This window comes from Triturus cristatus, chromosome 7 (genome assembly GCF_964204655.1).
Source record: "Triturus cristatus chromosome 7, aTriCri1.1, whole genome shotgun sequence".
Taxonomy (NCBI): Eukaryota; Metazoa; Chordata; class Amphibia; order Caudata; family Salamandridae; genus Triturus; species Triturus cristatus.
Genome location: NC_140590.1, coordinates 25,193,762 through 25,210,051, shown reverse-complemented (window position 1 = coordinate 25,210,051; position 16,290 = coordinate 25,193,762). Strand labels below are relative to the sequence as shown.

At 43.9% G+C, this 16,290-nt stretch overlaps 1 pseudogene; it reads right to left on the bottom strand.

The window, feature by feature from the left end:
• Positions 1-891: 891 nt before the first annotated feature.
• On the bottom strand, positions 892-2,219 carry LOC146808720 (keratin, type I cytoskeletal 19 pseudogene; annotated as a pseudogene).
• Between the last annotated feature and the right edge of the window lie 14,071 nt (positions 2,220-16,290).

Sequence of the window (16,290 nt, the reverse complement as noted above, 5' to 3'; positions counted from 1 at the left end):
AGGTTTCCGCAGTAGGATATAACGAAGATAGCAGATTTGCATGGTTACATTAGTTACAGTTGCATAATCAAACATAGGGGATCAGGACCCCAATAGAGGAAGGAGGGAAGTGAGGGGAGAAAAAAGAACAGGGGGCAGGTAAGCAGATCAGTTCTGGTAGACCGGCAGTGTAAGAAAAGTGTCTTATGGAGGCCCAAAAGTTAGAGCAAGCAGGACCAGAACCCAGGTGGGACCACATAGATACTCGGGCCAATGCCAATAAACAAACACCACGCAGAGTCATCTTGGCATCTAATATGAGATTGTTTGAAAAATGGGTCCCAGGGGGGAAATCCATAAGATGTAGAGTCCAGGCGACATAGTTAAGGGAGGTTGGGGGTAGAGGCAGCGACTAATGAGTCTTTCAGCAGCTCCGGTGCAGATCACCGATGATCGCATCACTCATCAAATACTCAGAGTATACTCAGATTGCTACATGTAAGTAGCAATCTGGATTGTGCATGACAGAGGCAGATGAGGCGGTAGAGACCTATCGAAGATGGCTAGCTGTTGCCTGGTGATGGATCCAGTCTGACGTTCAGAAGCACAAGATGAATGGTAGTGTTTGACTCCTGCCAGCTCTTCATTCTCTTCACTTCAATGGCCAATAAGCCAAAAATGATTAAACAGCAGAGCTGCATTATGCAGTGTTTGTCTCCCCCATCTCTAGACAGACAAGAAAGAAGAAGATGGAAGCAACTCTATGGGAAAGATCAATTTTAGAGGATCTCTGGTGTAGCTGGACTAGCCATAAGGTTTGGGATAGCTCTGTAAAGGACAACAGTGGACTTCATCCAGTGATGCGCCCAGGGTTTGCCAGCTTGGGTCCTTTAAGATCATTTCATGTTTCCCTCAGAAGGCAGATTTGTGGACTTTCTCGTTGGATGTGCCAACCTTCCCATCCATTGTCTCTTCAACGATTGTGCGGACTTGTCCCGTGGTTTGGAGCACATCTTTGGTAGCCCTGGACGAGAGCTGGGCATCCTCGCCCTCCAGAAGGCGGCAATAGGTAGCGATCTCCATTTCCAGGTGTGTCTTCACATCCATGAGGATCTTGTACTCTTGGCTTTTCCCTTCCATGTCATTTCTGAGCTCGGCTAGCTGTGCTTCAACGTTGGAAACCATGGCCTGGATCTGGTTGAGTTGCATGCAGTACCTGCCCTCGGTCTCCGCAAGGGTGCCTTCCAGGGCCGATAACATCCATAGCTGGGTCTGTAGCTCTATCTCCAACCCCTGGAGGGTGCGCCTTAAGTCTGAGATCTCGCTCTTGCTGGACTGTATCTGTTGACTGTGGGTGGCAACTTTATGATTAAGTTCCTCCGTCTTGCTGAAGAACCAAACCTCGGAATCTCTGCGGTTCTTTTCCGCCAGATCTTCGTATTGGGCTCTCATGTCAGACAGGATCTTGCCCAGGTCAGCACCTGGTGCCGCATCCATTTCCACGTTGACCTGCCCACCGACTTGGCCACGCAGGGCGTTCATCTCTTTCTCATGGTTCTTCTTGAGATAGACCAGTTCCTCCTTCAGACTTTCGATTTGGATCTCCAGGTCTGACCTGGCAAGAAAACTCATCCAGGACCCGGCATAGGCCATTGATGTTGGCCTCCACACTGTTGCGAAGGGCCAGCTCACTCTTGTACTTGCTCCTGAAGTCATCAGCTGCCAGCTTGGCATTGTCGATCTGCAGCAGGGTCTTGGCATTGTACGTGGTGGCAGTGTGGATCTTGTTTCGCAGGTCTTCGATGGTCTTGTAGTAGTGGCTGTAGTCACGGGAGGGCCCGGGGCCTTGCTTCTCATACCACTCGCAGATCTGGTGTTCCAGCTTGGTGTTGGCCAGCTCCAGAGAGCGGACCTTGTCCAGGTAGGAGGCCAGGCGGTCGTTCAGGTTTTGCATGGTGGCCTTCTCGCCACCGGACAGCAGACCATCTCCCACACCGTGGCTAATGGCAAAGCTAGAGCCACGAAAGCCATAGCTGGCACCACTACCCATACTGCCTCCCACCTCAGAGGACACAGACCTAACTGTGGACACAGAGATATTCCTACCTCCGCTGCCTCCGTGGATGCTCGAGGGCCGGTAGCTTCCCCTCGAGTAGACAGAGGACACCCTGCTGGAGGCCCCAAAGCTCCATCCCAGAGCCGGAAGTGGAGTAGCTCTGGCGGTGGCTGTACGTGTTCATGGTGGTGCGAGAGTGCACAAGCTGGGCCCTCTAAGTCTGGTTGTGTCGCAGCGGTGAGGACGGAGGAAGGGTGCGGATCTTCGCCTCCTCTGGGTCTCCTTACAGCAACAGCCTTTGGAGCTGGCCGCTCACCCGCTTAATTCGTCAGCCTTAAAGTCGGTGCCAATTGTAAGGAACTTCAAGTCTTTTTTTGCAGGTCTCGCAATTGTTTTCTTCTTCTCCTTATGAGTTTACGAGGGTGAAAAGGAATTGTCTCAACACGGTCCCCGGCCCCCACCCTGTGAGGAGTCCCTTGCTCATACACCTACTAATTCTTCAATCCACCTTTGCATATCTATTATTAACATTCTTAAACTTTTAAAAACACAGTCACTGGATGATGTCATCAGTGATTTCATTATTGATGTCATTTGAGATGTCATGAGTGATGTCATCAGTGATGTCACTGACCATGTTATGAGTTATGTAATATATGACGTCATCAGCAGTGCATTGCGGGGGCGCAAGTTATAGTTAGCTCAACTAACTATAACGGCCACATTTCTCTGGTTTTGTATGAGTGAAAGGATCAACTAACTATAACGTCCCTGAAACCTGTGGTTTTCAATGAATATATATATATATATACATATAGATTACCTACTGGAGGTCGCGAGTAGGTAGTTGTAGTTAGAACCAAGTTTCCATAGGAAGAAAAATGTTTTGTTTTGCGTATAACTTTGGCGTTGTTTGATGAATCTTCATGACATTTACCAAACGAATTCTTTGTTCATATCAGCTCCTATGTTGAACGTTTGGGGGTGATTCGTCAAGGGGGGCCGAGAAAAAAGGGGGGTCCAAAAACGTGTATTCTCCATGCAATTTCCATAGGAAACTTTAGACAAGGCTACAGGTCGAACGGGTGAACGGAATTACCCCAAATTTGGCAGGGAGAAGGGTCTTGGTCTAGAAAGCATGCTTTTGTTTATTTCGTTTAAATCCATTCAGTAGTTTTGGAGAAATTTCGAAATTTACAGATATCGATATTGGGGAATTCTGCCATCTGATTGGCTGAGGCGTTACGACCACGAGCTTGCTGGTTATTGGCTGCGAACGGTTGAAACTAGGAAGTATTGGCAGCCATTTTGTGATTCCGTTGAATCAGGTCAGGGGTAAAAACTGCAAAAAAAGTAGGAAAGAGGAGGGTAGGAGCGCATCGAGCTCTGTGGGGTGGTTAGGGTGTGCAATACAGGGAGTGTGAAGCGAAGTATTCACCACTACTGGTGTGAAAGTGCTGTTTTGCCCAGAGTGAGATGGTGCAGTGGTGAGGTGCCGGTACACTTGGGATGAAACGTGTGCCTAAACCGTGAGCTGATTGCTGTAAAGTGATGTGCTTTGGGTGCTGTAGCATAGCTGTGCAAGTGGTGTTAGTATGCGTTTAGACTATAGCGGGAGTGGGATGCAAACTACTCACTCCTACAGGTCTGAAGACTCGGGATCAAACCGTAAGCCTAAGCTATGAGCTGATTGCTGTAAAGTGATGTGCTGTGGGCGCGGTAGGATACTGGCCGCTGTAGCATACCTGTGTAAGTAGTGTTAGTATGCGTTTATACTTTACAGGGAGTGGGAAACGAACTACTCACCCCTACCGGTGTGAAGGCTTGAATGCAGTGTTTTAGCAAGCAGGAATAAAGAAATAATTGTGAAGAATATAATGCAGAATGTTGCAATGCCACAGAAGACAAATGGTGAAATCAGGTGTGTCTAAGAAAGGGGCTGTGTGTAATAAAGCGATTGAGTCTGCAAGTTATATAAAAAGTGTCTTTATTTAAGTGCCATAAATGGACCCACTGGTGCAAGAGCTAAGGCATCTAGCTGAGGCAAACTCCAACCGCTTCTGCTGTATTCAAACCTAAGTTTCTGAATCAGTGAATTCCACATTACATGTTACAGTTCCACGTGACATAAACAATACCTATTAGACATGAATGACTCTAAATTCTATAATGAAAATAAAGGTAGGATACGATTACCACATGTATCCTTTAAGAAAACAAAAAAAAAATCCAAAATGTAATCATCAAACTTCTTAGGTACCTTGGTACTCCTTTTTTGTAACACAAAATTATCAACAGCAGAATAGTCAGCAATCTCTTCTACAGTAGATTCAATCTGGTGCGTGTCTGAATTGGTAATAGTTCTACTCACATCGGAACTTTGAGGAGGAACACAAACATTGCGCTTCTCAGAAGCACATTCGGTACCCTTCTCGTCAAACCATACATTATTGTCTTCAGCCCTTTGAAAAAAACATTCTTGTGCAAGAGCTAAGGCATTCAGCTGAGGCAAACTCCAACCGCTTCTGCTGTATTCAAACCTAAGCTGCTGCATCAGTGAATTGCACATTACATGTTACAGTTCCATGTGACATAAACAATAGCTATTAGACAGAGTAAATTCTATAATGACAATAAAGGTAGTATACGATTACCAGACTGTGCCAACTAGTTCGTAAACAATGTCGTATTTTTTTATCTTGATCGCCAGCTTGTGAGCAGAGGCTGAGGATGAGCTAATTTGTGTGAAAGGGCTTTGTGGATAATAGGCAGGCAGAGAGACATGTGCACCCCTGGTTAGGCTGGAGACGTAAGGGGCAATAATGAAAACAGAGTTCAAATGCCTGAGTATACTTAGAAAGTTATTATATGAAAATAGTTCAATTGAAGTGTATTAAAAAAATGTATAGGGAAAAGTCAAAAAAGTTGGAAAAAATCAATCCAAGGATAACGTGAATTTCTTACAAGTCTTGGACATTGCAGTCCGGAAGTTCTTCAGCGGCTTGAGATGCGTAATGTTCCAAGAGGCGATTGTTGCCATTGTGTGACAAAAGCGAAGTGATCCAATTCATATCCTCGAAGGGACAGTAATGTTCCCCGAATGTTGGAGCGGCAATTTGAATTGGTAGGCAATCTGCGATGTTGTCAAAGGTCGCACGTTGCAGGAGATCTTTCGCGGCTGCGCAGACATCCCATTCTGCCAGGATACCTTTTTGCGTTGCATCCGCCATTGCTCCACTGGCCGAACAATCAAGTTCATGGTTTTCAAGATACTCCATTACCTGCTGGATATCGGGAGCGGTTGTTGGGATGTTGGTAAGGCATAGATCCATTCGCCAGTCGAATGGGCAAGTTTTGCAATAAAAAGATGGTTGCACTCAGATTGCATATGTGTAAGTAAATGTAATGTTGTAGCTGGCTTCGATAATAGATAGAGGCAGGCAGCCGAAAAGTTGTTCCATTTTTTCATGGTATTGATGTAGCTTCGCGTAGAGGTGTATTCTGTCGAACATGATTGTTACCACAGGGAGCGCAGCCATTTTTTAAGCAAAAATAGTAGTGGGATGGCCGCAAACAGAGCGAGAATTATGGGCACTGTTCCTGTTATTCCAGAGATGATCGAATGATTGAAGTCTGGTATTATACCAAAAACAGTTTGAAAGCCTGTGACAAGGCTGGAGGAGACAGTGATAAAAAAATGTGCCAGACCTTGAGTGTCAGATGTGTTGAAAATTGTGTAACAATTCACAAAGTGTAATGGGAAGTTCGTATTTAAAAGAGACTGTATTTTACTTGAAGTTCGTGCTATCTGCAGTCAATACATTTCTTTTGCAGAAGTGAGGGACACTTCTGTTTGAAACGAAAGCGCTTTCCGTTTGCTCAGTTTAATGAAATATGTTTTTAAAGTAGGTATATAAGGCCAAATTGAACTGTGGGAGTTACTTTGTGTGGGTGGGAATAGACATTGCCACAGGAAGTTACTCGGTTTGAAACAGTAAGGGCATACGGTATGCCAGCTCACATTCCGTAGCAGTCCATGTTATTAAGAACCAGATAACTGCTGTTAAAAAGCTGTGTGAATGTTGGTCTGATTGTGGGAGTTGGCGTGCTTTTAAGAAAGCACGCAAGATTGGGGGCTGTAAGCTTAGAAGCGTTGTGCAGTTGGACATTCTTGCACAGTAATGAATGACTGCCATTGTGGTCCAACTTTTCACCTGTGAGAAAAACTTTGATATCCTCTTTAAAACAGCAATATGTAAATGGGAGAAACCACTGCTCGTAAATAAACACGCTACCTTATATAATCACATACAACATGACAAACAACATGTACACATAGCAGACACAATGACACTAAGTACTATGGGAACCGTGGCTAGCCATGTACACAAACCAAACATAGCACCTCTGCCACACAATGTAGACTGCGGGGAGAGATGGGAGCAAAGTATGTGCAAAGGTGGTAAGTGATTCTCGATTATAAAAGTATACAATGCAACGTGTTGAGGGGATGTGCCGGAGAGACTTGAGTATGCGGAGCACAGACATGTACATGTCAATATACACTGATGGTCTATTGAGTGAAGTGGACAGTGGACGCAACCATGATAGTATAGTCAGTAGGGAAGATTAAGAAAACATAGTGCGTACGTGTCCCCTCCCACCCAAATCTTTAGTGTAATGTGCTGGCTCGGCATACGCAAGGCTAGCGTAGGGGTATGAATAAAAGGCATGTTTCTCTGGCTGTGGTTCTCTTCTGGAATGGCGAACGTGTCTGCCAGGTCTGCGCAGCCTACACTGCCACGAGGCTGACGCCGTGAGCGAAGGTGGGTGCGCGAATGATGCTCTCAGCCTGCTGGTACCCAGAAACCGCCATGGCAGCTGCGATACACATATGCCCCACAGTTCACCTTTCGACACCGTCGTATGTGAAAAAGGGCCCACCACATGCTGGCGGAAGCTCCTGGGCCGAGGTCTGCGAGCTGGGAAGGCTTCTGAGATCAACTCTGGCTACCGCGACACAGGCACACAGCACCCAGCCTGAGGCCCAGCACCGTGGAGTGCTCTGTATACTACTAACACAGTAGTCAACAGGTACCAACAGTGGAATGGTGTCTTGATCCCACAATGGACGATGTTAGAACTGCATCTGAGAGTGGAAATGAAGGTACTGCCTTCGACCAGGTGCAACCAACTCTAGGTTCTAACAGTGGAACAGTATCTTGATCCCACAGTGGACGATGTTAGAACTGCATCTGAGAGTGGAGGTGCAGGTACTCCCTTCGACCAGGTGCAACCAACTCTAGGTCCTAACAGTGGAATGGTGTCTTGATCCCACAATGGACGATGTCCGATATTACCTGCTGCATGGTTTTCACAGAACTCCCTCCGTTGAGGTGCATCACACTCTGTGCTTCTGTAGCTAACTGCTGCACATAATTATTGGGCTTGGTTGACTGTAGTCTCTGGACTACACCGCGGCACAGCAGGTCCGAATAGTGAAACGGAGTCTTGATTCTATGATTGAGGATGTTAGAAGTTAAAGTTTGTGATGATTTCTGTGTACCTCCTCCGATCAGTTGCAACCAACTCCGTGCTTCCGAATCCAACGGCACGTGGCTGTGAGGCGTTAATGACCACTGCCTCTGGCCTACACTGCGGTCAGCAGGGCTCACAATTCAGTTCGAGTGGTGATATTTAAATTACGGAATCCAGTAGGCAACTAACTACAACGTCTATTGAAATATACACAATATCCTTTTAGTATACTTGCTTGAAGAACTTTTTTTAGATGAGTTATAGGTTTAGTACAATGACCAAATTCTTCTTGGTAGTGGAAAAGAACACTGAATAACAGTCTACACTGTGGACAGCAGAGATCGCAATTCGAATTGTTTTGATTTATTTATTGCAGAGTTTTTTGTAAGTTATGTTGTTGTATTTTGTGAAGAGGAAGTGAGAAAAAGTATTCATGGATGTCTGTGCTGACTACTGCCTTCAATTTACACTGCAGACAGCAGTGTTCACAATTCAGATCGAGTCGCTATTGTAGATGACGCAGTCCTGTAGGCAAAAGACATTGCTCCAGTGCGCTCTGTCCGCACTACGCATATGCTTTATCGCAGGCTCCGCATACGCTTTTTGTTGCTCCGTGTACTACAAACAGGACAGCTCAAATCAACGCCACGTGGCTGTGGGCCCTTGCTGACCACTCTCTCTGGCCTACACTGTAGACAGCAGTGTTCACAATTCAGATCGAGTTGCTATTGCAGATGATGTAGGCAACAGACATTGCTCCTAGTACGGCCCGCTCGCAGCACGGATCATCGCTGACTGTGCACATGCTGAATGCTTTTGATGTGGCTATCTGAGTGCACTAGGACTGATGGATCCTTTATGATACGATATTTTTGTGTATCATTTCAGATCTACTGCCTGTATCTCGTATACCACAAGTTATGGTTCTTTCACGATATACTTTTTTGTGTATTATTTCACATCTACTGTCCCTACCTTACTGCAGCACAAACTATTGACCCTTTTATTATTGAATCTCTGTGTGTGATCCAGTGATTACTGTTGTAGTTGATGCTAGCAGCAACCATTCCCTGAGGGCTGGTTCACACTCACCCCACACGCATTCAGCACAGACGTCACTGGATATGTGACCATGGTAATAAAAAGGAGTCGAGCGCACGTGCCCATACCCACTTCCACTATCTATCTGTGTCCGTGTGTTCATTATCTATGCATGATACTGCCCCTGGGCCGTACCACATTACATTGTGCTGTGGACAGCGTATGCAACCATGTTACCTCTGGCAGTGGGGAAAACATCGGTTATGTAACTTTTAGGTGCATGGCTATCACAGGTGGAAGGCTACTTTACAGTCCATGAATATTGATGAAGATGATGGTTGCATGTTGTGTGTAGTGTAAGATATGTGTACATAGCAAAAAGTTTTCAAAAAAGCTCTCTAAGAAGAAGAGGTGTGTCTCATCAAATGCTGTAGCGAGAATGACTAAAATGAGTGGCGTTCTCCAACTGCTACAATGGGAAATGTTATGAACTAATCAAATGCTTTTTTTAAGGTCACATGGCAATCGCACACCCAGCGCGCAAGGAGACCGCACCCAACGCGATTACAGTTAGAAATATATAAATGTTCAAAATATTTTTTAGATTATCGCTTGCTCTTATATACACTTTAAAGTTATTTAGATATAGTTTTGAGACATAAAGAAACTAGCACACTGTCAGCGTTTAGGACGTATTTCTTAAAAGAAAGGCAAAACTGATTTCCACTGCATTAGGAGAGTGTTTACAGCAATCAATAAATGGTTAACCGCCCGTGTTTAAGAGTGCGTCGCACTGCGCTATGAAGCCCCGCTGGGTGGAGTCGATGCTACATAAGATATTACATAAATAAATATAAGGGGGCTGTTAACTTTGTTATTCTGTTCAGAGGTGGGGGTCTGTCCTTTAACTTAAGACCCAATAAGAGATGGCAGCTAACACTTGTTTGAAGAGGAGACCCCTTTCACTGGACCTATTTACCTCTCTTATCACAAGAGCCTGGCCCCGCTGTCCCCAAACTAACCCCTCCAGCCACGTTTTCAGATCTCTTATCCGTCACCAGCGGCCTCCGCCCATGTGAGAGACATTAAACTTCTGTTTGCACAGTCGAGCCGAGTGTCTGCTGTCAAAGGACGGCTGGTTATACAGGGGCTCGTTCACAGGGCCTCAGCACCCGCTTTAAAGAGAAGTGAGGCAAACACGCCTGCATCCTGCAGCCAGCCAGCCGAGCGTGGTTCGAGTCACTGCGTGCCGAGCCGGAGGCAGCCGCTGCACTACAGAGTAACACTTTTGGTGCACATGCGCACGATGTAAAGCATCGCATGCATGCAAGAGTCTGGGTAGGTCAGGCAAAAGAAAGTGCGAATGCAGTCAGCCAATCATATGAAAAAAAAGCATTTACAAATGCAAAAGGACTCGTATTCACGTGAGTCCTATTGCATTGTAAACAAAAATGCGGGCTCCGAAGAAGGCAGGAACAGGAGTGGGTGGGGGGGGTGGTGGTGGTGGTCAGAGAAGTCACGGACTTTGGGAGGGAACAGGGGGAGGCAGGGGAACAAAAGAGTTGCTGAAGTAAAGGGGCTGATAGCCATGGAAGGATCAAAAAAACAGCATGGCAGTAAGGAGGCGGGACTAATACGCCGGCAGCCAATGAGAATGCAACATTTCAGATTCGAGCCAATCAAAAGCATGGGCAGAAAGCGGGCAGAGCTTCCCCCACAATACTGTATACAGCATCTCTCGCCGATACAGCGCATGCGCTGCCTAGGCGAAACCTAAAAATGAGGGAATGGCATACCCGGCGCGAAACCACACATCTATGATGTAACACAGGGCCTGGCAGCATTCACTTGTACCATACGAAACGCGCAGCCGGTGCGACCCCATACGTATATGACATAACACGCAGCTTGGTACCGCGCACCCGTTGCATACCAAACAAGCAGCTGGCGCGACCTCATACATATATGATGTTAGGCGGGACGCGGTGCCACAAACCCGTCGGATATGAAATGCGCATCCTTGCACGTCCCTGAAACCTATGATATTTTAGTGAATTTCAAAGGTTTTTTAAATGCTAATTCCTAGCTATAACGTCTGTAAAACCTATGGTTTTTTCAGTGTATATATATATATATATATCCAACATCCGCTGGTGCATGGAAGACGTAGTAGACATCCGTAACTCCAAAAACACTCGCTGACACGGACCTTCAATGAAGTGCTTATTTTAATCGATTCGTGAGGCTGTCGTCATAACGTTTCGGCTCCGTAGAGCCTTGATCACATGACAACGTCAGTATGTTACAAAGACCAATAAATAGCCCAGTTACAAAGTTCAAAGTGCACCATAAGTAAACATGTGACTTTAGTTTTCATGAAAATAAAGAAAACACTGCTTCATTCATTTGGTGTTGTATAACAAGACGCGAATAGCTTAATCCTAATATTAGACAGGACAAAGAATTTTAGAATGTGCAAATTGTCGCAATAATACATGATAATATATATTAAGACAATAAATAGATAAATAAGTTAAAATAAAAACATATAATCTATTTAAAATTTTGTTAACAAGCAGCACCCCTCATGGTAAAGGCATATCCTAAAATCATGGCTTAAATGCCTGTTGAATATATGCCGATGGCCCCAATTGAGCCAGACAATGAAAGTTATTTAATTCATGGAACATGATAATGGCATAAATGCCTGAATTGTCGATTGTCTGTGGTGTAAATATCCAATTATGGGTATATTGGGGCTACCATGTGCGGAAATATAAATTTCTATTCATCTCTAAAACTAAAGGGAAGAGGCCTGTGTTATACAGAAGCATTTGTGTATAAGTCACATGTATCAGTAGGTCTCACAAAACGTGTATCAGGGCTAAAATGGTTTCATAAATAGAAATAAATAAAGTTGTGTGCACACATATAGTGAAAGAGATAAAAAAGTGATTGAAAAAGTGATTAAAATCGTGTACTTCATCCAACGTTAAAGTGTAACGATATAGTGTTGGAGAACAAATCACTACAGCTAAAGCAAAAGCATAAATGGTTGCTCAGCAACAGGACCCTTAAAAGATGTCATAATGTTAGATTAATCATAGGTTAAAACTTACAGTACAATAGATAAATATAGAAGAGATATCCGATCACAGCTGGGCATACAATGAAAATCATTCATAAATAAAGATATTCAAAAATTCTAAGATTCAGTTTCAAATACAATCAAGTCTCATTTTCAAGGTAAACATGTGTAAAGGTCCTCAGTTGTATTGAGCCCATTCGGATGTTTAGTATCAAGGCGAAGTATATATTGAGTTTCCAATTTACGCAATTTCGGCTCCCTGTTGCCCCCTCGTCTGCTCGCATTGATTGCATCAATGACATAGAATCTGAGCTGGCGACTATCACAGTTGTGGGACTCCCTGAAGTGTCTGGCCACTGGGTACGTGTTGTCCTGATTATTAATTGCCCTTAGATGTTGAAGGATGCGTTTATGCACTGGTAATTTGGTGCTTCCCACATATCTTAGTGAACAAGGGCATGTCAGGATATAAACTGCGAACTCCGTTTTACATGTAAGCAGCTTAGTGATCGGGTGATCCCTGTTACTGAAACCATCCTGATAATTTTTAGTGTTAACACCTTGGATACAAGATTTGCATGTTTTGCATTTGTAAAACCCTGTATTAGACTTAAGCCATGATGTTCTCTCAATGATTTCAGGATTTGTATCAACCAGAGAGTCCCTCATTGAAGGAGCTCTACTGAAAGTAAGCGATGCACGTGTAGGTAATGAGGCACCAATGACAGGGTCGTTGAGTACTATGGGCCAATTATGATTGATTATTTTATATATGTCTCTATGCTGCTTACTGAATCCTGTGATAACCCTGAACGTGTTGTGCTTTTCTACATCAGGGGTGAGAGTTGAGCTTTCAATTGGGGCGCTTTGATTGATATCATAGGAGCTCAATAGTTTCTCCCTAGTATGTTGCATGGATTTGCTGATGGCACTATCAATGATTTTTTTAGAATAACCTCTCTCAAGGATTCTCAAATTGCTGGAATGTTTTGCCATTGCTAAATCTGCTGGATTACTGCAAACCCTTCTGATGCGTAGCATTTCCCCGTAGGGGATGCTCGCTATTAGATGGGCCGGGTGTGAGCTTTTAGCATGTAATAACGTGTTACCTGCTGTTTTTTTGCGGTAAAGTCTGGTTTCCAGTACCCCTTTGAAGACATAAATTTCAGTGTCTAAGAATGTTACTGACGACTGACTCATTGTTGCAGTGAAGCTTAAATTGTAATCATTGCTGCTGATGTCACCAATGAATTTATTGGCCAAATTTACGTCACCCCGCCATACAATGAATAAGTCATCGATAAATCGATACCAGGCTACCACATTGTTGTTCATTACTTCATTGTATTGAGACCTGAGGACCAGTTCCTCCCAAGCCCCCATCACTAGACAGGCATAGCTTGGCGAAAAACTGGCCCCCATAGCCACACCTTGGAGTTGACGGTAAAGCAGGTTATTAAACATGAATATGTTATTGGTTAAACAGTACTGTAACATCTGCAATAGCATGGTGTTATGCTCTTTATCCTGGTCACCCCTTTGTTCCAAATATTGCAAAATTACTTTAAGTCCAGTCTCATGTTTAATGCTCGTGTAGAGAGCTGTAACATCAAGCGCTAGCATCCAATAGCCGTCTTCCCATTTGATCTGTTGAATCTTGTACAAGAAATCCCCTGTGTCCTGAATGTAAGAGGGTAGTTGTTTGACAAAGGGTTGAAGGAAATAGTCAATATAAATGGATGTTTTCTCCAGTAATCCACCCCTGGCTGAGATTATTGGTCTGCCAGGAGGTTTGCTGATGTCCTTGTGTACTTTAGGGATAAAGTAAATAATGGGAGTGATGGGGTTATCAATTCTAAGGTACTTGAACTCCGCTTCTGTGATCAATTTTTTGTTTTTCCATTTTGTGAGTTTCAAGTGGTAGTCTTGAATCATGTTTTTTAAATCACTAGCATTGGACCTCATGTAACAATCTCTGTCATTGAGTTGGGCATAGGCTTCCTTCTCATAGAGTGATCGTTCCAACAGTACCACATTACCACCCTTATCACTTTGACGTATCACAATGTTCTTATTGTCCCCTAGTTTTTTTATTAGGTTGTTGTATTGCAAAGCTTGACGGTCATACTTGTTCCTTTGAGTTACAGTTTTTTTGTGAAGTTTTTTGATTTGACTGACCGTATTTTCATGAAATATGTCTATGGCGTCTCGTTGCATTATAGGATTAAATGTAGATGGTGGTTTGAAATGTGTCATTATTTGTTTATTTTCTTTTTCGTTAGATTGATAACCCTCTCCTTCCGTTTCCCATAGTTCCAGTAGCTCTGTTGTTTGTGATATATCACCAGAGTCAAAGTTACCCTCTGTCAGGCCGCTGATTTTAGTTTTCTCAGTATTCTTATTTTTATTATTGAGTGCAAAGAATTTCCGTAATTTTAGTTTCCTCACTGCCTTATATATATCACACCTGGTTTTGGTATAGTTCATATTACTTGGCGGTACGTAGGAGAGACCCAGTTTAAGAATATCCTCCTCCTTTTCAGTTAGAATGCAAGAGCTGAGGTCGATGATGGTCTTGTCTGACGGTTTAGTATTTATTCCTTGGGCTTCCACTGACCCCTGCCCCTTCTTCTGTTCGAGTAGGCGCCGCCTCTTCCTCGCCCTCTGCCTGTGCCTGTTCTTGAAATTGATGTGTTTTCTTCTTGTTGTTTTTGGGTCCGGGGCCTGAGCGATTGGAGTCTCTCCCGGTTTAAAAAACCGATTTCTCTGCCCGGGGACGGTTTATTGGTTTGCCTTACTTGTGTCACATCACGCATCTCTGTTTCAGATTCCGTGCCTGTCCCTGAACTCAGCTCTGATGCCGAGGTTTCAGCTTCGTTGACTTTTCGGGTGGCTCTCATCCTCGTTTGGCCTGCACTATTAGCCTTTCTCAGAGTATCAAATTTCTTTGAAAAAGTAAAAATTTGGCCCAACTCGTAATCATTTCTGTCCCTCTGAAATTTGTAGGCTTTTCTTTCCATAATCCTAGTCTCCTCTTTTTTCAGGCGTACTTTCATTTCGCTGGTTAATAGATCCCTTTCTTCTTTAGTGCCCATAGTTTCAATTTGTTCCTGAAGGGAAGCTATCTCAATCAGAAGTTTGGCTCTATCGATCTCCGCATATTTAATGTGGATGAGCACTAGTCGGCGCGAAGCGTCGAGGTTACTTTCCGCCCACTCCCTCATGAGGTCAGGATTAGGATCCTCATAGCTTGGTGCTATCATAATTCTCAACCCCCTCGGTATGCGATTGACCTCAATATAGCCTTGAAGAGATTTTGCTTCCCACCATTTTGCTTGCTCACTCTTATGCTTCTTTTCCAAGGTTTTAAAAATTTCCTTCAGTGATTTAATAGTACTTGTTTCTTCATTCATTCTTTCACGTATGTTAAGGGTAATTGGGAGGCTGTCTGAAAACATTGAAGACGCCGCTGTTTCCCGGTCCCTCACGTTGTCAATCGACATGCCTGGATTCGAATAGGTTTGAATAAGGCGACTTATTGGCAGTATTATCTACTGGCGGTCGCCAGTAGATAGTTATAGTTAGGACCGTGTTTCCATAGGAAATCCGCAACATTCTATTTGGAATAACTTTGGCGCCGATAGACGAATCCTGACGAATCCTCGCAAAATTTTCAAAATAGGTGGGGCGCTCCGCTCGTACCCTCAAAGTCTCGGGGGGATTCGTCAAGCGGGGGCTGAAAAAAAAGGGGGGTCCCAAAACGCATTTTTCCCATGCAATTTTCCATAGGGACCTTTAGTCCAAGCTACAGCCCAAACTGCTGAACAGAATGACTTGAAATTTAGAAAAGAGGTAGTCCTCAGGGTAGGGATGTGCCTTTTGCATATATGGTGTCAATCTGTTCAGTAGTTCCTGAGAAAATCAAAAGTAAAATCATATACATATCTGGGCGGAGCCTAACCACACATCTCATCGTGAGATCTGATTGGCTGTCAGCACTTCATCCAAGAAGTGTTGGCAGCCATCTTGGGACCAATATACATGATAGCACCTCATTACAAAGCATTGCAGTTAATAGAAGGTTTTAAGACTTTAGTTACATTATAAATCATTTGTTGATGGTACCATACCCATTTTAGGAATTGTGGTGTGTTGTAAGGTGATTTTACCATGTGAAAAAGCCTTCTGCTGTGATATCATGAATCACGTTTGAGAGAAAACTATTTTCTCATGCTTTTCCCACAGAGGTTTGGAAGGTGATCTATAAGCTAAACTGAGAGCATATTTTCTGTAAATTCACATTATCTTTCTCAGTCATGCGAGAATGAAGTCTGACATTCTCAGTAAAACATGTACATCCAACAAGGGCAGAGACTGTCAGTTGATTCCTTTGTGTTCTACTGCAGCTTCCCAGAGTGTTCTAAAGAACAACTAGAGCGCTAACAGTCCTACTTATGACAAACGTATGGCACACCTGAAGCCATCTTGGTTGGAATAAAGTGGTAACTCTTAAAACATTTAATTTAAAATGGAACAAAATGAGGAGGTTCATTTTGCCATAGAAAGTATGATTAGTGCTGCAGAAAGA